Source organism: Leuciscus leuciscus (assembly GCF_965113295.1).
Source record: "Leuciscus leuciscus genome assembly, chromosome: 22".
Classification (NCBI taxonomy): Eukaryota; Metazoa; Chordata; class Actinopteri; order Cypriniformes; family Leuciscidae; genus Leuciscus; species Leuciscus leuciscus.
Genome location: NC_138746.1, coordinates 14,544,019 through 14,551,012, shown reverse-complemented (window position 1 = coordinate 14,551,012; position 6,994 = coordinate 14,544,019). Strand labels below are relative to the sequence as shown.

General features: G+C 38.2%; 1 long non-coding RNA gene across 1 annotated transcript; it reads right to left on the bottom strand.

Annotated features, from left to right (window-relative positions):
- Positions 1 to 743: 743 nt before the first annotated feature.
- LOC309487190 lies at positions 744 to 6,516 on the bottom strand. The gene is made up of 3 exons (XR_014201793.1): positions 6,213 to 6,516; positions 2,414 to 2,629; positions 744 to 1,775 (listed from the first exon to the last, which is right to left on the bottom strand). It is a non-coding gene; the product is annotated as an uncharacterized lncRNA (long non-coding RNA).
- Positions 6,517 to 6,994: the final 478 nt, after the last annotated feature.

The following is a 6,994-nucleotide window of genomic DNA, read 5'->3' as shown; positions in this document are numbered from 1 at the left end:
AGCTTTGTGGCCAGATTTTAACATGGCTGCATAAATTATCATTTATGAAACCATAATGCCCTGTTGCAATGTCCTGAACCCATCAGAAGACACAACCCTGTAATGGATGGGGTGTGTGCAGTGTTGCTGCACATCTGTAGATTAAGCAGGCATCATCCTGCATGCATACCTCCTTTTCATGAAACAGGTTAATCTTGATGCATCACCAGAGACATTCTTACACATGACCTCACAGCAAACTCACACACACACACACACAAAGAACACAGAGTATGTATGCGTCAAGAGGTGAAACATGCTCTGGATATGGCTGATTTGACACTGGAAACATTCCAGATTGTCTTTTGGAGCAGCTGTTATTAGAGAAATGTAAAAACAGGAATGCAGTTAGAAGTGTCAGATCGATGATTCATCTCCGTCCATTACTGTGTTCCTCAGTGCACGGAGACATGGCTACATGCTGCCCACCCCATCTGCATGCTCTGCGTCGACCCACCGCTCTGGAATACGCTTGACGTCACAACACAATAAAAGAGTACTTCACCAAAAAAGCAGTCTTTTTGTATTATGGAAAAGAGTTGGATTCCAACTCCCAACAATTTCATTGGCTGAAATAACTAATAACTGATTCAAAATGATAGAAGTTATAGAACAAAATTATATTTTTTTATCATGCATGTACTCTTAATCATGAAAATGTTGTAGTGCTGCTGGTTACCCAGGATGCTTTGTGGCTGGTTGAGTTCAAAACAGGTTTGGGGCAATTTACTCAAGGAGACTTATGTGAAACATGTTTGCAAGTGAAGGCTCAGAATAGGGTGTAATGTTGCATGTTGTGTTTGTGTGTGTTTTGTTGAGTTGAGTTGTAGTGTCGGCTTTGCTGGCCTTATATTATTTCTTATTCTATACACTCTGAATGTTGCTGACAATAACACCATCAAAATAAACTTGTAGTATGAAATATTGGTGTTTTATTATAATGTGTTAATGAATAACTTTAAGGTTAACTGACCATGCAAATGGTCCAAAAAAACATTGCAATTTTCGTAGTGTTATTAATTAGACTTTGCTTAGTAAAGTTACCACTTATTCTTCAAACTTAGCCTGCTAGCTTAGCGCTTACTGATTATTCTCTTCGACACGCAAAGAAAAGCTAGGGCAGAAGTGTGTAATTGTTGTGAATAAAAATAATGAATGTTTTATTCTCTTCCTCACACAAAGTTATTGTATGACTTCAGAAGACTGAATATAGAGCATGAAACATACATTTTATGATTCTTCACTATACTTGAAAGCAACTGCAACTGCATGGAAAAGTGTGGTCAGTATATTATTTAAACTACTTTTTTTTTACAGTCAAAACTTCAAAATTCATACAGAATTGAAACAACATGTGGGTGAGGGTGAGTAAATGATTATTGATGATACACCCTAATTGCTTACCCCATTTTGTATATGTATGTATATGTATATGACGCATATGTAGCATTTAAAATACATCATACAACAGCAGCCAATATTCCACACTGTTGAAAACAACTATACCTCACTGATAGGCAGAAGGCAGCCCCTCACGTTTTCCCCTCTCTGGCCTTCGCTCCCATGTGAACGTGGTATCTTCAATCCATCCGGGGGCGGAGAGAATATGCGTACGCTAGCAGCATGTGCCAACAGTGCCGCACATCTGAGAACTTTTAATTTTGCCTTTATTGTATGGATGATCCTGCATACGAGTAGCAAACAAGGCCATAATGGAGCGGCCAGCACCTCGTTGTCTGCCTAAAACCAGAGAGAGAAAAAACACTGTGAAATCTTCAAAAGGAGAAGGGGTTGATGAGTTCCCTAAAGAGGGCTAGGACTTGTGCTTTAAAAGAAAAAGATTTCGCCAGTGTGTGCAATTTTAATTGCGCTCCTATTGCTTGCCCCCAGCCCCCTTCTTTCTCCCACTCTCTCTCTCTTTCTCTCATTCCCTCGCTCTATCTGTCTGGCCTTCAAAGGGAGTCTCATTCACTCTATTTTAATTTCATAAAGTAACCCTGAGGACAAAAGCAGAGCCACTCATGTGCAAAACTTCTTTATTTCAGAATGACATTACAGTGTTATTGTGGAGTGTGACACCATGGAGAGTCACTGAGAGACGACTTTGGCTTCTCCCTGTGTGTAGAGTGCCCACCTACCCACTGACAAATTCATAATGTACTCTGTAGTAAACGCTCACATAAGGTAATGAAAATTAGTCAGACCTTATCCTTATTTTCCCTCTATCACCTCTTTAAAAAGCGGCGATGGAGGTCTTGGTGGTTCGCCGGGCCCTCGTTCGGCTTGTATTTCTTAATGCTTTTGAACAACATCAGGCTGTGTGCCAAAGCAGTGACCACAATTTTTTTTTTTTCTTGTTTCTACAAGAATCAACTTGCCTGTCTCTTTGTTTGGAATTCCCCGTCCTGTTTCCTCTCAGAGGCTCCTGATGGGCTGGATCTGCCTTTTGCCAGCCCATCAGCTTTTTCGTCTGTGTGAGAGCCATGTAAGATGAGCGGGACTCTGTTCGGTCCACCTTGCCCCACAGCGATGAGTTTTTTTCTGACTGTAATTGCTGGGCTTTGTTCTTGCTCTCCTTTTTGTTGTGTGGCTGTAAAAGGGTATAAATGTAGAACAGCTAAAGAGGTCAAACCTGCAGTGAAAAGTGCAGCAATGGGAAACTTATACCTGACCACAAAACAAAGATCTTTCCACTCCATCAATGGATTCAGCAGGATTCTAAAGGGTTTCGACAGTGATGATATGCTCAATAAAGGCTGACGACCGCAGGTTGATATCATAATCAAAAGTGAATTATATTTAGTTGATACTGGTTAGCTTATATGAAATTACATTTTGGATAAAAGAACCTGATACAATTTTTGCCATAAATTGTGAGCATAGATTGCGTTACAATGATACAATGATATTTGTTACATTAAATAATGTAATGTAAAAAATTAAATAAAAAAAAATAAAAAAAATCTAATTAAGTAGTAATGATTGTTATCTACCCGTTTAACAAAAATGAGTGCGTTTACATGCACAATCTAACACGAACCCCACATGTGGTCATGTAAATGCCTTTAACTTGGTTCATTTATCAGGGAAGTTCTTAATGTTTAGGCAAAATTATGTAGATTTTTTGCCTATTACTATGATATTGTGCCATTCTGCAGGGTTTATTCCATGTGCACAAATCTATTTCCATTTTTACATTTAAACCGGTTACAAACTCTGACGGTTTCAAAAACTGAAACAAACCGCTTCCTTGCATCGTTGGGTTTTTATAATGAGCTGAATTTTTTTGATAATAATCAGCCGTTTGTTGTAAATGTAAAAATGCACTGTGTTAGCATGCTTTACTAATTTTGACCCATGAGTTGTGTTTTGCTCTTTATGCGTTTATAGTTTTTCTTGTATACTTGTTCATTCTTTTTGTTATTTCACTTTACTTTTGTATCCAATGTGACAAGTATACATTTGATCAGTTCAAGCATTCCTTGGGAATTGAACCCATGACCTTGGTGTTTCTAGTCTTCAACTGTTTGAGCAACTTGAACGCAACTTAAACTAGTAGCTTCCAGTAGGTTTGGTTGTCAAATATCAAAGGTTATAACTTGTTGCCAAATAGTCTTGCTCGTGTCATGCTCTTTGAGAGTGTTGCTTTGAGCACACACACACACACACACACACACACACACACACAGAGCCCTCAGGCAAAAATCATTGCACATATGAGTTTTCAACTGTTTTATGATATATAATGAGGGTTAGCATAAAGGGCACATCGTCGACAAAATATATCGCTGCTCCAGAACGATCACAACTGTCTACAGAAATAAGTAACAACTTAAAGGAGATCCAGACGTTTGGCAGGAGGTGTGTGTGTAAGCAGTGATGGGTTTTGGCAACGTACAGGCAACATTAGCGATGTTTCCAGATTCAAGGAGATTCTCAAGGGGTTAAATTGTGCACCTTGCCAGCATAATTGAAAAGAGTAGTTTTACATTAATTCAGTCAGGGGTATTTGTTGAGTGTTTTATAAATCCCAAGCTTGGCTGACTCCCCACATAATTCTCATGTCATTTTCTCGTTTTAAAGAAATGATGAATTCTCTCCAAAGAGTTTCGTCACATTTATCAAACAATTTTATTTAAAAGTAAAAAGCATGGTTCTTGTGTTTTGTATTCTCCTGGTCTCATACCATTTCCCTGCACGTTGGCTCGTGGTGACGGTGTGATGAGTGAGAAGCTTTCATAGTTCAGTAGGGTTTTGCTGTTCAAAAGAGCAGGCCCATTGATCAGGCAGCTCTTAGGCCAAGGATAAAACCCTGACGGCAGGCAGGATTTGCAGCTAACGCCTCGGTCTCGTTGGAGCACGAAGACCCACACGCACACCTCACCACAGCCATCACGATAGTCGAGTTATGTAAGTGTTAATGATTCTAGGGAGGCATGCAAATTTCTTTCTCCAGACATTTCAGTCAGAGGCTAGGACACATGTTATCCCAATAATGTCACTAGCGAGCTCCTCTAAACTCTGGCTTGGTTTGGGGTCATGTCAGACCTCAGATTATCTGTGAATCTAACATTTTATAAACCTGAACCGTTTTTAATTTAAACGCACCTAGAGGGACGTTAAAACAAGGGAGAATGGGAAACACAGATGTGCTCTCTCTGGTGTATGAAATGGATGTGGACAGGCGAGCTATGAGGAAGCCATCACTCTGGTTTTCTGAGAGTACAGAGGACTGAAGAAAAAAAAACTAGCATATACAGGCCCATCATGGATTAGCCATCACGGGCTTAATTGGTTTGTGATCTATTTATAGAGTGATTTAGCACCATGTAAAACTCCTCTGAGACGCACACTAATACAGTATGTATTTCATTAAGGATTTAGAGCATCTTATTCAAATGTGTTTTGACAAGAGTTATATTTTAAAGAGATTCATCATCTCATTAAAAAAATAAATGAATAAATAAAATGCATTGTCAATGTGCATTTTTCAATGCCTTACATATATTTGATATAAAAGGTAAACAACTAAATTGTTTAATGAAATTTGCATAATGTTATATACAAATTATAATAATACACATTTGTATATAACTATGTAAATTTCATTAAACAGTTTAGTTATTTACCTTTTGATTATTATGAGTAACATGATTTCATGTTGTTTCTGAGATGAAAATGTAGTCATTCCGTGTGTATCCAATAATTGTATTTTTGAAATTATCCCCTTTTTTTCCTTTCTTTATAGTCTCTGAATGCGTTTATTTGATCTCATCAAAAACCCGGTAGAAAAGAAAATTGAGGCTTTAATTATTTCACATGTCCATGCACTTTTCAGAAATGTGATGTTAACCATGTTAAAACAAAATTGGCAAGAGTGAACTTTAGTGTGTACCTCAATCAGACGGTCTTGGCATTTATTTATACTTTATATCTGGGATATGAGAGACCCCAAACATGAGTAATGTAATAGTTTTCATGGAGGACCTTTGAAGCCTTTTTTTTTTATTTATTTTTTTTACTTAGTTTGTTTTGTTACTAACATATTTCTTCAAGGTTTAGGAATCAAATTGATTAATCCTCATGCTCTGTTTGGAAACCCCAGTGCCCTTTTAATGCTCAAAATATTTTTTATACTTCTTGACTTTTCCGAATAATTTGACAACTTAAAAAAGTGAGGAAACCCCTTACCTTAAAATGATTAAGTAATAAACTTCATGCGTAATTGAAAAAAAAAAGTTATGTGAACATGACAATTTCACATAACTTAATTTTTTCAATTACGCATGAAGTTTATTTACTTAATAATTCTAAGGCAACAGGTTTACTCACTTTTTTAAGTTGTCAAATTATTCGGAAAAGTCAAGAAGTATAAAAAATATTTTGAGCATTAAAAGGGCACTGGGGTTTCCAAACAGAGCATGAGGATTAATCAATTTGATTCCTAAACCTTGAAGAAATATGTTAGTTTCATCATTTGAACATTGATCATTTGCATTACACATATTTTTAAAAAGTCAACATATTTTGTGTAATTTCTACTTAAAAGCTTGAATTGAAGTTCTTACTTAACATACTCACATTTTGACATTTTATTAGTTACATATTGAAGCACATAGAAATGTCCAATTCTGATAATTAACTTCAGCATCTCTAACACCATCACTTTTTACCTCCATTGCCTGGTTGCTGTTATCCACGCTGGCCACTCACAAAACCACCCACTGTCACTTCTGTGTCCACGCGTCGTTTCCAGACATCAGTGCTGGGAGTTGAACCTGTTCCATGAATAAGTGATGGGGCTGGGAAAAAAGAAAGAAAGCTAGCGTACAGGAAAGGAGCCAGAGAAAGAGAGAGAGAGAGAGAGAGAGAGAGAGAGACCAGGCTCAAAGGGAAAGCAGACAGGCTATCCGTCAGAGCTTGCTGCACTTCGTTGGGCATGAGAAGTGAGGAAGAAGGGAATGGGACGGGGACACCTGCCTGTTCTCTGGCCAGCAGAGCATGCCTGTGCCAGTCAGCTCTCTCAAGATGAGTTCATCTCACCTTGGGCAGGACTGCATTGCGGGGCCTGTGAGGGCAGCTGGCAGCCCAGCCAAGTCCCACTGCTCAGGGACACGTCTGGCACACCCTGCCCGCTAACTGCCTGGCAAATGACTAAGAGAGTGTGTCATTCGCCTGGACCCGGAGTAGAGCTTCAATACGGTGCCATTTATTTCCTGCAGACACAATTCTTTTTCATTTAATTATGCTGATAAATGAAACTGGATAACAGAGATAGGATTTATTGCAAAGTGTACAAATGGACAAAATGTAGAAATCTTGTACGAAATATACAAAAGGTAATCTACAAGAAGCGGTCATTAACAAGATTCCTACACTGAAAACAAATAGTAACCTAATAATAATAACATCTATGGTTACGTTTACACAAAAACGACGTTGTCAAATGACCCCT